Raw genomic sequence first — 18421 nt, 5'->3', positions numbered from 1 at the left:
AGAGAGAGAGAGAGAGAGAGAGAGAGAGAGAGAGAGAGAGAGAGAGAGAGAGAGAGTTTATTGTATTAAAACGACTTAATATATTTATATTAAGAATGATATCCGTGAAATTGTTTGATGATTTTATTTAATTTACCCTATTTTTATAAAAAAATTAATTTAGTTAAAACATTTCGATTTTAATTATAACGTTCTCAATTAATTAAGTCCTTTCATCAACACTTTAACTTTATTGAAACTTAATTGAGGCCTCGGGTATTGAATAACCATCGTTAAAAACAATGAATTTTGCTTTGAAACTTGTGAAATGGAAATAAAACCGTTCTCTGGTGATGCTTTGACTTTTATACACTTACTAAGCATATCTTCCTTATTAATTCTAGTTGAAAAACGTTTAACTTTTAACAGGAACATTGTATCGATATTTGGAATTTATTTATTTATTGGAAATTATCTATTCTCAGAAATCATCTCTTGGTCCTCAAACATTCCTCCTGTACTTTATTTCTTATTTATTTTTTTCCTAAGGCTTAGGATCCACTGATTCTTACTACTTAACATTAACTGAGGCATTTATAATAAAAAATTAATTTTCATTTCTTAATCTATAAAATTAGATTATAAACTTACTTAACTTCTCAGAGAGCTGACGTATTAGGAAATAAATGGATATTGACACTTGAAGACCTTCTACCCATCGACACTTTTTTCCTGTTAGAAAAAAAAGTATTTATTTGGAACAAACATTGCCAGCCAACCGAGAAGATTTGTAAAATTTAGTTAATTTTTTAGGATCAAACGAAACTAATCTTATCTCATTTAAAAATAAGAACTCCAAAAAATTCAGTCTAGTCGTGTTTACTATTAAGTTTTACAAGTGAGTTGTATTTAAAAACAATAATTAGTCACTATTGTTTTTCTTTGTGTAGATCTTGTAACCTCTTTTCCTATACTCAAGACCAAAGTAATCTGACAAATAATCTTTCAACATGAATATTTTTTTTTTCTCTTTTGACTACTAAGTGATGGTATTTTTTCAACAATTGCTTTCTGACAGAAATTATGTACTTCCCCAAAAAAATAATTGGATGAATAGACGAAAATGGAACTACACAGAAAATTAGCATAAAACAGAAATCCTATTCTGTTAGCTGATGCATTTTAGCTCTCTAATGATAGTAAACAAATAATATATGAAAATAAACAATTTTTACTTCACTTATAAAGATTATTATAAATTATATTCCACCTCGGCATGCATATCTTATCTGATTCGTATATGATTCATCATAGATCAATAGGTAATAATTAATTTTGGTGTAGTTATTATTATATTATCACAAGCTACTGACTTCAAAGTTCGTCCGCAGAGCGTATTTAATGTTTGATGGTGGTTGGAGGACACCGAATGGTGACAAGTCCACAAAGAGAATCAATATGACGCGTCCCTTATTGGCTGGCGGGCAATGCATGCAGAGCAGCTCAATCTCCTTTTCGTCAATTGTTCCTTTTATCTCCGGGATCACCTTCCTTCGACAGCGGACGTGGAATATATATGACGGTACTCTACCGGGAAGATGTGGAATCCGGAATATGCGAAGTCCGGATAAAGTTCGGAATGAGAAAGTCCCTATGTGATCTTAACACTACATAAAAAATGTTACTCTGGATCGTAATGAAGACTCTTGGGTATCGATTTATATTGTTTTCAAAAAAATTAGAAACTTCGATATTACTCTTCATAGTTTTCAACACATGAAAACATTGTTACTGATTACAAACAATTAATCTGCAAGAGTATAGTCCTTAAAATATGGTCAATGCATCATGTTACAAATCCTAAATCCTTGATTTTCACCATCATCATTCATTGTGTGGTTATTTGAAAACTGTATTTAAGGACATCCAAAGGAACAATCATGAAAATATAAAAAAGAATTTCAAAAGCACATTTGCACTTTGTTTGCCAGATATATAATTTTAGAGACTATAGTACTGACTTATTGCTGATTAGAATCGAAAGTGTAACGTGCTGTCCGAGCTGAAACGTTACTAAAATAAGTATTATGGTTATTTTTTTTAAACTTAAGTCCTCCATTAAAGACCTAAACAGCCCCACAGTAGGAACTCATTCAATATTCACTTCTCGGGGCTGCCGTGGGATAAATATTGACTGACCTAAGTGGGATTCGAACCCATTTCTGAAACCAGAACTCTGGGACCCTTAACAATATAGCGCCCTCGATAAATTTGGTAAAACGTTGTTATTTATATGCATAATGTGGGTTAAAATATTCTTTGAACCATATGATCCTATTTATTAAATAAATCAAATTGTATCCTTCTTTACTCTCAACACTTTTTATGTCAATAGTCCAAAGTTTCGGCCAATTCGGCCATCCTCAAGGGCAATATAAATATGTAACAGCTTATTATATATTCATTTGTAAAAAATATAACAACATCATTATCACTAATGATATAACATACCATCAAATATAAATTCTCACCTTACATCAAGATTGTTTTTTTTTTAATAATTTATTTATTGATATTTACAACTGTATACACATATATACAACAAGTAAATTTGCTGTAAGTGACATAGTGACATGATAAAAACATGTGGAGAATCTACCCAAACATTTCTAGAGGAGAAGATCTCGAGGCCATCTTCTTTTCAGACGCCTAGGAAGATTATTAGGTAATGAAGGAGAAGCCAGGTTAGAAACAAGTGGATTTGGGTGATTGAGAAGTTTATTATGGAAGGAACGGTATCTGGTTCTGGCCAAATCGGCAACATATGGAATATTGAGGTCCTGATGGATGACTTGATTTGTGACAAAGTAAGGAGCATTAAGGATTTTACGAAGGATTTTGGACTGTAAGGATTGGATTCTGGAGGAATTTGATGGTTTAGTGGAGCCCCAAAGCTCAACTCCGTATGTCCAGATAGGCCTTATAATAGTCATGTAGATCAGTCTTTTGTAATGGATTGGCAATTTAGACCGTTTGTCTAGTAAATGTTGCAATAGTCGGAATCTACGAGCAGTTTCTTGTCTTTTTAGTCTTGTATGAGGATTCCATGTCAGTCGTTTGTCGAGAACATCAAGATTTAAAAATGTTTTGCAGGCTATTCTGCCCAGGTCATTAATTATAAGTCAAACACACCCTATGAAAAAGTCAATTAATAAAGAGTCATATTTATTATTAATAAGCTTACCTAAGATTATGTTTAGTTACCTATTTTTTTTTAAAACTTCATTAATTTTTACAACTTTTAATTTTCAATTAATCCACACTATCACTATCATATAAACAAACTATTGTAACCTTCCACACACTCAGATCACCCTTGCTATTTATTTAATTCAAATTGCATTTTGGTCTCAATTTGTATTTATTCCAATTATTAAAATTAATTGTAAAGAGTAACAAATAATGTTTTCAATATTTTACTTAAAATCTCTGCATAATGTTGGTTTAAATTCCTTGTATCTGTTTTAAAATTAACTCTATAATTGATGTTCTGTGATATATAAATTGACTCAAGTATTTTTCTTTTAAGCATATTGTTATCTTTTAGTAAAATATTGTGTTATCAAATTCAAAATTAAGTTGGTTTTTAGGTGCATGTTGCACTAATACTGTTTTATTGGGATTCTTTTCTTTATTTCTTGTATAATTTCTGTGTTGATATATTCTATTCCCCAACATTTCCTTTGTTTCACCTATATAGATAGCTGGACAATTTAAACACAGAATTTTATATATCAATCCCGATTGACTTTTTATTTCAATTTTGTCCTTTAAATTGCTATAATAATTTTTAATTTTATTGTTAGGTTTATGACATAATGAGTATTCATCAACATAATCTATATAAATGACTTATCGTTATCTTCTGATAATCCTTTTATGTAATTGAAACCATAATATTTCTTATTAATTGCTATTTTATTTTTCACCCTATCTTTGAAATTTTTGATATTTATATCCCAAAATTTATAAATTAATTTTTAGGGTAAAAATTATCCAAAAATATTTTAAATATCATACTTTTAACTATTTTCAGCCTACTAGCATCCGTTATGCGTTATTTTTATAGCCTTGTTAACATAATTATTAATTAGCTTTAATTTCAATTGAAATGGATGGCAAGAGTTTCATCAAAATTAATTTAGAATAATATTTTTAGAATTCTCTCCTTTTTTTTTTTAAACAACTATAAAAAAGCTGTTGTTAAGAAATTGTATTTGTTTGGTAAATTATCCATTCTTCAGACCTTGTATAACGTAAAATTTTCGGATAATGTAAACTGTAAAAAGTGTCAGACATAATCCGATATAATGCAAAACAGATAGGTTATTTGAAATTATAATTTATATATCATGTAAATCCTAATTAAAGAGTATTAAAGAGACTAGGTTATTGCTAAATACATAATAACAATCAATGAGCTTGTTACTTTTGTCTGTGAATTCTGGAAAAAAGAGGTACTACATTTTACGTATTATGATAAAAGCACTAACGACAAAATGAATTATGAAAATTAAACTTTGTTCTTGCCTTTTTATGATAATATAATAAATAATAAATTGTTAAGCTTTTCCCTTATCTCACCAAAGTAATTGTATATTAAGGTTATAAAATAACAAATGCTGGGTGCTTGATTACCGATAATTGAAATCAAATAAAAATTTGATTCGGTTGAATTAAAAATTATTTTTATTTATACTTTTTTTTTTATAATATAAAATTGTAAAAAAAAGAAGCGGCCAATAGAGAAATGCCATAATGTGATAAAAACTTCGTCTGTGTCCTAATCTATATCAATATTACTGATGAATGTGATATGGGAACGGAGGTAAATAATATTAAAAATAAGTTAAATGCCCCATCATGAACCTTTACAATCATATATTGTAATATTATTGGTTGGAGAAATATATTCGACACACTTTTAATTTAAGGAATTCCACAAGGTGCAGTTTTGTCAGTAAGAGCTACTGTTGGATTTAAATATCCCATTTTTATGGAATTGTTTTAGTCAATACAAATTCCAGGTCGAGGGTCTCGTTTTTTGGTTTTCCTATTAGTAGCGGTGATTACAAAAGATAAAAGACGCCATGTCAGTACGCTAGCCAGGGATTAACGACACCACAGCATGCAAGCCAGAACCTGCCTGCCCCAACCACGACCTATACCATGGACTTCTTGGCCAGCTCTCGTTAGAGAGGCACCTAGCACATTCTTAGCCGAAGAAACATATTTTTCACTATTATGCCCAATAAAACACCCAGAAAGTTACCGAGACGGTGCTACCTCCTGACTCTCACAAATAAGCAGTAGCATATTAATATCCGAGACCTACCCGAATTTCTTTTCTCATATTTTATTATTGATTTTTGTCCTTTACTAGCTCACTAAGCGAGCTACCTACCACTTCAGAGATTAAATTTAGTTTTAAAAATATATAAATTTATTAACCAATAAGGCTCACAAAAATAAAAAACTCTTTAAGCATTTAATAAAGGTCATACGATGCGTATCAAATTCCTGAAGTTATACAACTACTTTTTTTTTTTGTACATACCTACAGGCTACCGTGATGGATTTTGCAGATGACATACCTACCAGACGTAGCATCTTCAATCCTAATAGGGTTCTAAATTTAGCCGTTGTAGTTTGTCAACAATTTTATGTATATCTAAGAAAATTGAAGCATCAAGGCATCACCTTTTCTTTTTAGAAAGGCACAAAGAATCTTCCGTTCTTCGATTTGACAAAGCACTAAAATCAGTTAGAGCCTAAGCAAACAAACTTCACATCATATTAGGTTTAAGGAACCTATTTGTTCACGTGAAACTTACGATTCAAAAACAAATTCTAACCCGCAATACTCTAAGATGTGCTTATTTTATGCATTCGTAAAAAAAATATTTTTAAGGGCTAAGAATCGTTCAAATATGACGGAAAAATTGTAGAAGGGATTTAAATCAAGAAAGAAAAATACTAACAAAATTTGTCAGCTTACAAAATATTAGATAAAAAGCACACTACGATTAAATGGTATACTTTATTAATATTTTATATGTTTTATGTTTTTGTATGTTGTATTTACATACTAAGCACAGTTGCTTCAAGAAATAAACTTTTTTTTGCTATCACAACTCTCATAATCCTGATCCTGTTATGAACTTTTCTCATGGATCACAATAGAGGAGTTTATAGCTCACCTTTACGAGGCAAACTATCAACCGAAGAGTATAAGAAAGGGAATCCACTGAAGTATATCAGTGCCCAGGGTGTTACGGGTCAATGGATACGAGGAGACATAAAGAGGACCAGAGAAGTTGATCCAGCCCGAGGTGGTTGGGGCTACGGCCTCCACTAGCATTTGATGGCCTGTAGTTCACAGGTTGAGGATTACTGCCCAAAGTGGAAGCGGCCCATTCTCCGGCACCGTCTTCACGTTCAGCGATAATGGAATGTCAGAGATATCTCTCAGTAGTGTTCCAGAATTACAAAGGGCTCGGGTCTACTGACCAACGGATGTTTGGTGTGGACATTATAATAGAAAGTGAATAACTAATTGAATTCATCTCATCGACATGACTGACACGGTCCGGCTTTCGGTCTAATAACTATTTAGTACAATGAGGAAAATGTATCATTAATAAGTTCTTTGACTTAAGAGTTTATTAATTTAGTAATATTGATAAATATTACATTCAGCCGCTACGTTATTGCGCAATGAGTAATAGTGATAAATGATCCCATTCGTATTAAAATTAAAAATAAGTAGTAATAAAAAAAAATTACATAAAATCTTTCTCTAAATATGTACAAACAGAAAGATAAATAAAATGAACATAATAATAAAATTACTTTAATAAAATAATGTTTATTTCTAATATTTGTACTTCTAACATATGTATTTCTAATATCTTATATACAATATTTGTACTATCGATCTGAGGATTCCCAAGACCACTCTCCCCACGTATGAAAAATACTGGTAATGAGCCAGTGGAGGCTAAGTGCGCTACAGCCGTCAAAACTCTACTTAAGTGGTGCATCTGACCATTGCCAGAACTCTAGTTTTCGAAGTTTATTTTACAATAAGTCTTTTTGCCACTGCCATTTCAACCTTCTAGGTGGATTATAGGGATGGGTAGAACTGGATAAGGATTGAACCAAAGTTTCAGTATGATTAGAAAGATGTATGTGTAATTTTGAGAATTTGGTTGGTATACGTTCAAGATCAAAAGGGATATGAAGGTAATGGTGTAGTGTTCGGTTGGAGACGTAATAGGGTGCATTGAATATGGTTCTAAGCATTATGAATTGAAAGGATTGGATATGTTTAATGTTCGATGGTCTATCTGTTCCCCAATAGTCCGTAGGCCTGAGTATAGTGTCCCTGAGATGTTACTGCAACTTTTTCGTTATGATCGATCAAACTGAAGAGCCACTTTAGGGAGTACATTTTACATATTTTTAGGATTTTCCAAAAACAAGACTAAAACTATTTTGATTCGGTTTTTTAATGTGCAATTAGGTGATATATCAGTTTGGACTTATCTACCTTGAAATAGTTTAACAGAGCTTACATGACGAATTTATAAAATATCCTCCTCCAAAGTACTTTTAGTTTTGCTATGAATTATATAACAAGTTTCCATTGTTAAGTAATACTAATGAATAAATACAATGCATTAAAGAATATTAGAGAATTTGATAAATAATTGAAGGACAAAAAATGGAGACAGGAGTTCGAAGCTGAAAAAGCTTGTATTAGTAAAAAGTTGATATTCGTTATTATTTCCTAGTAAAACCCTTAAATTTATATTTACATATAATTTAAATTCTTGTTTGAAACTAGTATGCTTATCAATTATGATCAAAGATATCCATGTAGTCCCAACCTGTTTATTTTCTTAACCTGTAACATAAAATTCCCTGCAACTTTTCGACTACATAGTTGCTGTGATATTTAGAATAATTTATCTTTGAGAATGGCAGGAAGGGCCGAAACGTAGGAGAGGAGGAATATGAAAATAAAAAGGTTGATATATTTAATTATAATTGAATTTTTATATTAAATGAATGTTATTCACTGCACCAGATTTTTTTTCTAATCGAGTCATTTTAAGATATATTTACATTGATAATTGTTGAGCATAAAACTAAAATTGTAGAAAACAAGTATTCATTTATAAACAGTTCGTCTGCTAAACTTTATATAATATTCTCTTTCAAACTGATAAAATTGCAGATACACTTGAATCATCACGTTTGCATCATTGCAATTTCAGATTTAGAAAGTAGTATATTGCTATGTGTCGATGTATTAACCATTCTCAAATTGCAAACGTCTTGATGGGACCATATGCTTTGATACCCGATCTCTACAAATGACGAGGGACAGAGAAGCGGTTGACACCTGTCAACGCAAATCCCAGTGGTATAATGGATACCAGTTGTTTAACGGTCAAAACCCATTAGCACAGTTATCGGCAGAGAAGTCAAATATAGTTTATGCACAACACCTGTACCAAAAACGCGTACCTTGTGACTTATTCTTTTTGGGTATGGCTAATGATACCAAGGGGAAGGGAAATAGGCAGACCAAGCAGGAAAGAGGATGGACTTCGACGAGATCCTCTATAGAGATCAAAGGAAAGATGGGCACGCCACACCACGACATGCATCACCCAAATCAGCAGCTATTCATAGACATATTAGGTAATAAGTTATAATATATTATAATTAATATTTTATGGCTAACCATATTTATATGGATCATTTCTAAATCATGCACTAGCAAAATAAATACTTTGATCCTTTATGTAGTTTACATACTATTACATTGCACATTACCACCACTTATTATATTATGGATTTTCAATAGTAACAATATTTTATAAATATAAAGATACGTGATAGGTAAACTGGTAAACACAAAAGCTCTTAGGAAAAGAAATTCAACAATAATAATTTTGCAGGACTCAAATAATTTTAATTAATATAAATAAATATTTGGATAGTTGCCTTCAGCAATTGTTCTGTCTTCCAGATCAACAACTGCTAATACATAGCAGTATTATACATTATAAATTTTAATAATATTTAATATACTATTTCATTTTTACTGCAACATTAAGTAGGTCTACAACGTAAGGTGAAACCACTATCGGTTATGAGACTGAAAGTTTACGGCCCCGAGACCTATATAATGCATACTTTTTACTGGCCGTATCATAGGATGTTATTAGTTAATAAGCCAGATATTAGAGAGGGTACAGATCCAGGGGCTGCTAACTGCTCGAGTACTAAGGTAAAGGTGAAGCTACAGGTGCTAACTCTTCTACTTATTGCCTCCTCTAAAATTCCTCCAGAATCAAATTAAACCAGGCTGGTCTTAGGCTATCCGAGTTTACGGTTCTTGTCAGCAGCCTTCGTTCTGTATCTGCAACGGCACTGTTCTAGTTTTTGTTAGATTTTAATTTCGAAGGAATGATAAGCTTAAATGGTTGTATTAAGAACGGGCTTGATACATTTTACTATAAATATGCATCTATCAGCTAAGAAATTAAATATAACCAAGAAAATTAAAATTTTGAATTTTTTTAACTTCATTAATATTGTTTTTCTACCTTTGTCTATTACCTAGATCATAACTCATCTGCATTTTTTTCCAAATACTACATAACGACAACCATTGAAAATATGCATGTCTCTTCCAACCCATATTACCATTCTTTTGACGTAATGCTTTTTTAAGAACAAAATAGCTGTTTCAAATAAAGAAATACTTTATAAATATTTCATTTTATGTCTCCAGCACTGATGTTAGCTTTGTATGAGTGGTTTATAGAGCCCTAAACAGCTTTCGTTCAAAGTTTCGTGTATTGATGTTATTATTTTTTTTTATTAATAAAAAAAAATCAAGGCGGGGAAAAAATCCCCTTATAATCTTCTAAAGATATAAATCTTTTTTGTTTCTAGTCCCATATGTTGGCTCAATTTATATTACTACATGACAAAAAAAAAAGTTTGCTTTTAACTTAATACAATAATTGGTGCCAAACTCTCAATTGTGTTCATTGATTCTACATTTATCCTTAAATCTAGCAATGATGAAGTATTCCGGGTCTGTTAGTCAATAAAACTAGAACATCAGTCAGTATAAATATGTTTTTTTCATCATATAAATACAATGGTAAGTGGGATTAAATAGTCGAATTGCGAACTAATTATTATTGAGCGACCAAATTCGGGACGAACATATACAGAAAGTTGGGGTCAAACAAGAGTAAGGTGATACAGCGATACGAGGGTTTATTCAGGGTGATAATTATTAGTGCACACAATATTGTTACTGTAGAAAGTATCGAAACACATAAACAAGAGGAAAACTGTCCATATTGAAGAGTTAAAACTTCCGGCAATGACAATATAAAAACTGGAGCCTTCTCATATTGCCGGCCACTACCAGATTGTATTACAGAAAAAATTAATTAATGTAATTCTATTTATTGTTTTAAGATTTATTTTGACTTTTTTAAATATGTTTTTTTTTCATTTTTGCTTATTTATGTATTGTATAAAGAGTTCTTTAATTTTATTCTTAGGTTTAAATTATGTCTATTGCATATTGGACTGTGAAACGTTTTCCAGAAGATTAAGAGTGTTAGAGTTTCTTCCCTTGAAATTAAAATAAGTAAGTAAAAAAAAAAAAAAAAGAAGTACACCTTTAGACACACATTAAATGATGAAAATACTAATCTATTTACTTATTTATTTTAATTTTTTACATTACTAATAAAAATCCTTTTCACTTTCACTTTCAGTAGCACCACCTTTCTTCATTTCTCTGACATTTGTTTTTAAAAACTGGAGAATTTCGGTAATACTTCGTTTACTTGCTTCTTGAACTAAAAGAAACTTGAAACTAAATTAACCCCAGCCACTCTTTTGGGTTTGCGTTTTTAATTAAAGTCTGGAAGGAAGGAGAAACTATTAGTGGAAGGAAGAGTAGAAGAGAAAACTAATGCAACTTTGTAGTTTGTTTTTTAAATTTTGATGAATTAATTAATTTTTAATTGTTTTTTCTTTGTTGCCAAAAGTCCAGCAGAGAGTAAGCAGACATTACTTATTTTCAGCTCTGTTCTATCTCCCATCCTTTTTAAGATATTTCATTCTGTTAGGCTGAAGTACTTCCCTTTCTATAATGCTTTTATCACTCTTGTTTTTATTTTTGAATTTACTCTATGAATTATTATTTTTCTTATATTTTTATAAATTCTTTACCTTATTGTTAATTTTTAATTTGTGAAGTTCTTCCCAACCCTGGGTGCGACAGATTGATCACTAACGGACGTATAGTGAGTGATATTTATTCGTTTTAACTTTTAGTATTCTAATAAAACTTTTGTTTGGTTGAATAATCAATTTTCATATAAATAAGTAAGTACAGTTATAAATGTATTATTATATTATACTCAAAATAACATTAGAAATATAAAGTAGATAAATAATTGCAACTGCCACGTTACGGGTTAATTTTTAATTTAACTTACCTATATATGGAATATACAGCAAGAGAAGCTATTGCTATCATGTGTAATATTTTTAATTCTACGTTCTAACCTTCCATCTACGTTTCGGGCTACCCGTCGGAAGTTTACCGTTCGGTTCAGAGTTAATTAAAATTTTAGGTATAAGCTCAGTACTAAGCTCTATAACCTTACACGCTCCTCATATACGCCGCAATGCTATACCTTGAATAATATTTACCGGATATATTTCCCTTAATTCAGTGTTGTGTAGTCTTCCGAATACTCCCACAAATTCACCCTGTTTCGGGAGTATCTTACGTAATACTTTAATTTCGAAAACCTTAAGGCCTTAATAATTAATTAATAACCCTTAGTGAAAGGTGCCCTCTTTCTCTGTCTCGCATCCATAAAAAACAGTGGGAAGTATAATAGTTTTGTAAATTATAATTTTCCGGTTTTTGGATAGAAGGCGCGATCTAAACAGTTTCGAAATTGAAAGATAACTAGCATTCCCTGCCTTCAACTTCGTTTTTATTTCCTCACCAATTTCTTTTTTTTTTCTAGTTATCATGGAACCTAAATTCTAAAATCTGTCAAGCTATTTAAACGTATTTCGCGGTTAACTGCTAACTGTATATATTTTTTTATCCATATTTATCAGATTATAAGTTATAAGTTATAATTTTATTATATATATTTATAAGATCTAGTTCTTAACGGGAGCTCAATAGTTTCCTTCTCCTCGCCTAATTATACCAAATCATCAGCATACCCTAGCACCGGTATTTCACCACGCAAAGTTAAACCATTATCGGTATTCATCACACTTTTAATGACGTATTTTAATGCTTGATTAAATAAGATAAGTGATAAAAAATCGTCTTGTTTTAGACCCAATCGGACCTCGAATTTCTCAGATTTTGACTACAGATTCGTACTTTACTAAACGTTTCGGTTATGCACATTCGAACAAGATTTAGTAACTTCTTTGGTATCCCTTGGTGAATCAGAATATTATACAGTTTCTAGCGGCCAATAGAATCTCGTAAGCATTTTGGAAATATATATAGTTCAAATACTAAGAGTCATAAAAAACTGAAATTACATATTAAGTGTGAGTCTGCACCTGACACGTTATAGCAACATTTTAGCTAAAATCGACTGGCCGGAAATGCAACTTTATAGAATTGATTTTTCTCATTATTTTTTTTTATTTTTTTTTTTTACGAATTTCTCCAAATCCTCTTCCCTGGTCAGTAGATTTACTTTCTCAAAAATAATAAAGATAGGGATAACTTCAAAAGGAGCCTACTAATCTTGGAGCTGTAAGTAGATTATTAAATGAAAGTAGTGAGGTGAGCACACCACATCAAATTTTCTTTATAACCTAACCCCAAGGCTTATTTATATATAATTTTTTTTTTCTAAATATGTATCTCGATTTATTCTAAAATTTCTTTTTATATATTTATAAATATTTGTGTTCTATTCTAAGCTCTATAATGGTTCTGTAATTTTGGATTCGTGGATTATTCTCGATATTCTTCTTTACATTTTGTAATATTTTTCTATATATATTCTATATAAGGGAGCGTCGTGCCTCGTTGATTAAGACGCTGTGTTAACTCTCAGACATGCGTTCGTATTTGCTTGTGGCATATGATTATTTATTCTGTTTCACCAGTTGTGGGCCAAACAGTAGATTCTGTAGCCCTGGAGGTCCTCCTAGCCTCTAAAAAATCCTAGCCTCTTGAGCTTCATCTATCTAAAATCACTTCCTTTTGCAATTGTTATTCAAGAAATCAGTACTTTCCTACCTGAACCCCTGACCCTTCGTGTAGCGGTACCGACTTTTATTTTTCTATATTGGGAATGTTGTCTGTTTTTATTAGACATGGTAACTGGCTTTATTACTGTATCTTGGAGTTGACGTACCCTTTTTATTTTATTTTTTTTTAGGGGGGGGAGAAGAGAGTAGAATTTTAATATATCTGGTTTCATTTTCCTTGATTTAATACCTGGTTTGTCTCTTATATTAAACTTCAGAATCTCTTCAAGATATTTAAATGTTTTAATTTAATTTTTTTTTTTACATTTCATTAATTTATAAACTTTCTTTATAAATCCTTTTTTTCTTACGAATAAAAAAAAATTTTAAAGATAATAGAATGCTAATTTTACAGCTCGAAGTATAGCATTGTTTTTAGAGAAAGACCTGTTAAAACATCTCGTAAAAGCCGTTTTAATAGCACTCTAAGAGTAGTAAAAAAGCACTTATATTAATGACTCATTACCCAGTGTTTTCGTAACAAAGACTACAATTACTTTCAGGCGAAACTGCAAGACGCAGTACTGGCCCTCAGCTCATCATAACAAGAAGAGAGGTAAAAAATAAGAAACAACATTAAGACACAAAATGGCGGGCAATTAGAGCAGGAAGTAGGCAGGTGTGGACATAATTATCCCCAAGGTTTTCCCATGTTTTACAAAACCGTCTCTAACCCGATTAGTGCAACTTAGCAAGTCCAACTTAAAAGCATTAACTTAATTCACATTATGCACTTCGTCGGGACCCGGCTTCAATTCCTCTCCTTGTAAAGTTTCTCTTCTAATTGTTGAAACATCGAGTTTTCCATTTCCTCTGCCTCTTTCTAATTTAAATAAACAACGAAACTTTCTAAATTTAAATTTTTGTTTACTTAATCACCTGCACAGTATGCTGCAAGAACGGTTCAACGAACTTATATTTTTCAAGAGCTTAAAAAATATTTTATTTAATGTGTTTAGTCTGTCCGTCTTTGCTTATATATATATATTGAGCTGAAATCTTTACCATTGCATGTCCTCAAATTACAAAGTGATATTCCAAGAATGTTCAGAACAATTCGAGTTCAAAATATTGAAAAAATGCTCTACTAAATGTTTATAGTTTGTCTGTTTTTTTTTAAACAGCTCACCTGATTTTTATTATTCATATCTCAAAATATTTAGAACCTGAGGTTCCTACAAAAATTCGTAGCCCACATAAAACAAGCGTTAATTTAAGGCCTAAGCTATGAGTTCTCAATTAGTACAATACAAAGTTAATAGTTTTTAGATATTTGAACCTGAAGATTTAAATTTTCAAGTGGGGTAACGTAATTACTTAATGGTAGTCATTATAAAATATGCAGTTTTACCAATTGTTTGTTGAATGGACTTTCGTAATAATATTATATCGTTTATATGAATAAGCATATCGCTTATATTCGTATTAATTTTTAAAAAATAAGGGAACCGATCTAATTCGTGATTGCGAGAATTCTTATAGGGTTAAACAAGAACGTGGATGGTATCACGGAAAAATATTGAAAGTACAACACTAAAAAAAATATACTATCTGGTTAAAATAAAACTATCATATCATAAAATTATCACATCTCAAAACTATCTTATTTTAAATATATATTTTATTTTGTTTATTACTAAAAAATCTCTACAAATAATTCTTACTGCTTGGGATCACTTCAAAAACATAAACAGATAATGGTACTTGCCAATTAATATATATTTGTAACTATACATGTATTGGTAAACAATTGATAAATTTACATTTTAACAAAGGATAGTAAAAACAAATTGTGTGGCAACCTATGTCACAGCTGTTGATAAATTCAGTCTTTATACCCAACTACACCTGTTAGATTTACATCTACTGCTTCTTAAAAATACATTATTTATCACAAGATTTATTCTCTATCCCCACCACTTATTTTATACTTATGAAAACCTGTATCTATAAAATTATTAAGAAGTCAAGTAGATAATATCTAGATAGAATGTATGTTAATTAATTTTATATCTTTAAGGCTGACGCCAATATAAAGTAAAAAGTAGCCTTACGTAGCCATGACGTAATAGTTACATTATAACTAAAAGTACCATTACACTATAAATAAAAGTACATTTTTAACTTGGTGAATTCACCGTCTTATGACCTTAATTCTGGTATTCCTTCAATTTAGCTGGTTAAGTTTAACTAGTCATCTCCACCATTGATTATAGTAACAAGTATATTGGTATTAAAAGACTAAGATGACATGACTGACTCGTAGGTAAAAATAAATAAATAAATACCCTTAAAACAAACAAATACATATCGCAGAGGCAATATAAAGGATAACATATATCTCTAGAAGAGCAATATGTAGGAGGCAGTGACCCAACATGAAGCAGATATCTGCTACGAGGACATAACGCTTATTCCGGACATAGCTCCAGCCCGGAGGACCATTTCTCAAGCCACCCGCACTGTCAGCTGATGGATCCGCCGCTTACCTGTGTGACTACTGCACCTGGCCTGCCACGATATTTCTAAAAAATGTCCCTCGTTCCGGATGTTAGAGGCAACATTATTCTTATTCGAGTCCCAATTTTTTCTTATACTTTCCGCCTGTCACACATTTCGCAACGGCCAACTTGATCACTTTACAAACAAACTTTATGTCTAAAAATTGAATAATTTTATTTCCTTGGAATAATTAAAAGTACAAATACATATGATAATCGATATCATAATTTGAAATAAAAATACAAATTCATTTTTTTCAGGAATCAATATGGTTTCAGTAATAGTACATATCAGTGGCACAGACTGTTGAGTTTAAAAATTGAGTAGATTGTTTTATGTAAATACAATTCTAAAATCATGTCTTCAACAATTCAAAAATGTAAAGATGATCGTAATTATCATCGTGTGGAAATATAAAATTATTTTTATTTCAGTAGCGAAAAAAAATTGAAATACCTAGTTAGAAGCAAATGAGATGGGTATATCTGAAAAAAACTTTTCGTTTTTCTCCTTTATTACTTTAATTGTACTGTTGCCTTATGGAAAAACTATGCATGTAATGATTAAGAAATTTCCGACTTATCAGGAATTCATTACTTTTGAAGAGATTTATTACTACCATCAACACTACACACAACTCATTAATGATATATTTTAAAAAGCATTCCGCAACTTATAATAATCTAGATGTATTCAGCATTCTTGTAAGCATAATTGTAAAAAGCCAGGATAGAGACTAGAATGTCCCAAATTAGCAAGGATTCAGTTTTACCCTCAATTCAAAACGAGTATAGACAGGAAGTATATTTGATCCTGGACATGAACCGCAAACCTAAAACATGGTCAAGATGAAAAGGACCGAGTGAATGTTAAACACGGCTGTCCCCCGACTGTGCTTTAATTGGTACAAATCCTCGTGGAGCTCTGTACAATGGTTTAGCAACACGCGTACCGGACCCGTTCTACGCTGTCCCTTTCGGAGTTAATTGTTAACTCTGTTATAGAATACCGGCTGCAAAAGGAACGTACAGTTGCGTGAATATTCCCTTTCCGACATTTGAATCCTCTTAAATTAAGGACTTAAGCCTTTCGCTTTTCGCTAATCTCGACCCAATTATTCCCTAAAAGCAGATCCTTGTTATTCAAATCTCTTTGGTTTTAACTACGCAGCATTCCTTATCTATTTTTCATCTATCAGACATTATATATCGCTCAATTTTTTAAAATTAAAATTCATTTTAAAAGCCTGACAATTATTTGGGCATTATAGTTTTCTCACTATTTTTAACTTTTTTTTTTTTCAAATGTTTACTGTCTTCTTTAATTTGAACACGTATTTTCTACTGAAAATTATCATTTTTCTGCATAATTCTATTGTGTGCGTGATTACCTATAGTTCATGATAATCTGGATCCAGAAAGGAGTTTTCCGGAATTTAATGAAATTGATACAACGTCCTTTTAATGAAACATCTCAAATTTTGACAAAATCGGACAAATTGTATTAATTTTTTTTTTTAACTATACGTTTGCCGAATAAAATACGCATGCGTAAGTGAAAGTACCTGATTCAGATAAAAACCACATAGAACCATCTATCAACCCTAACAATCCCTAAAACATCGAAATCGGATGAACGGTTCGATTAATTACACCCTTACACAAATTTGATTACGGACTGACAGACGCGGAACCGAATATGTTCCTTGATTTCTAAAACGCATAATGAGAATAAATTTTTTTGATTTTAAGTACATACATATTTTTTTTATTTGATGACTGAAATACATTTAGAAGTGAGGAAGTAATATCATACCAGTACAATTATTAAACATTAATATCTTTGGAATAGTAAATTGAATTAAATAATCATTTTTAATAATTAAATTATTAACTTAATTGGATGATAAATTAATTAAGTTATAAAACCACATAATATGCATAGCTGTAACTGATGATAGCTGAAAGATCGTTAACTTATTACTAAACTCAACTAAATATTTAACTATTTTTTGTCTTTAAAAAAAATTTCAAGGTTTACTCTCAAAAAAAAAATTATATACATATATAAATTTGTAGCACTACTACATATTAACGGTCAGGAGTACAGTAAGGAAGTACTGTTTCATGAACATCAGTTGTGCATAGAAGTGATTTGTTCATTATAGCAATCTGACTTCCCAATTTAATGGCTTTCCTTACAATTAAGGGTACTCACTTTATAGAGCCGGTTGACTCACGGCAACAGTAAAAGAATAAATACCTGCCAGTGCCGGATTCGAACCCAGACCCAGGAGTTACTAACTTACAGAGCTACACCGCTTCCTCATACTCTCCATAGTGCTGTGGTACTGGTATAATATCGTAATAGCTTGCCTTGTAATACATTTACATGATATAAGTGTTAATAATGTATGAGTGACATTATTATTCCATCACTTCTTGATAACAAATAATTAAGAAACACGTTTATTTTAACAATTGTCCAGTAATAGCCGATGTATAAAGTAATATAAAGCATCTTG

General features: G+C 31.0%; 1 protein-coding gene across 1 annotated transcript in view; it reads right to left on the bottom strand.

Annotated features, from left to right (window-relative positions):
- Window positions 1–18421, bottom strand: part of LOC106689285 (uncharacterized) — a gene marked incomplete at its 5' end in the record, with an annotated part of 268764 nt that overhangs the window by 170154 nt on the left and 80189 nt on the right.

This window comes from Halyomorpha halys, unplaced genomic scaffold (assembly GCF_000696795.3).
Source record: "Halyomorpha halys isolate HHAL.00 unplaced genomic scaffold, Hhal_1.1 Scaffold1319.1, whole genome shotgun sequence".
Classification (NCBI taxonomy): domain Eukaryota; kingdom Metazoa; phylum Arthropoda; class Insecta; order Hemiptera; family Pentatomidae; genus Halyomorpha; species Halyomorpha halys.
Note: the sequence above shows the minus strand (reverse complement) of the source record. Positions and strands in the feature narration are given on the sequence as shown.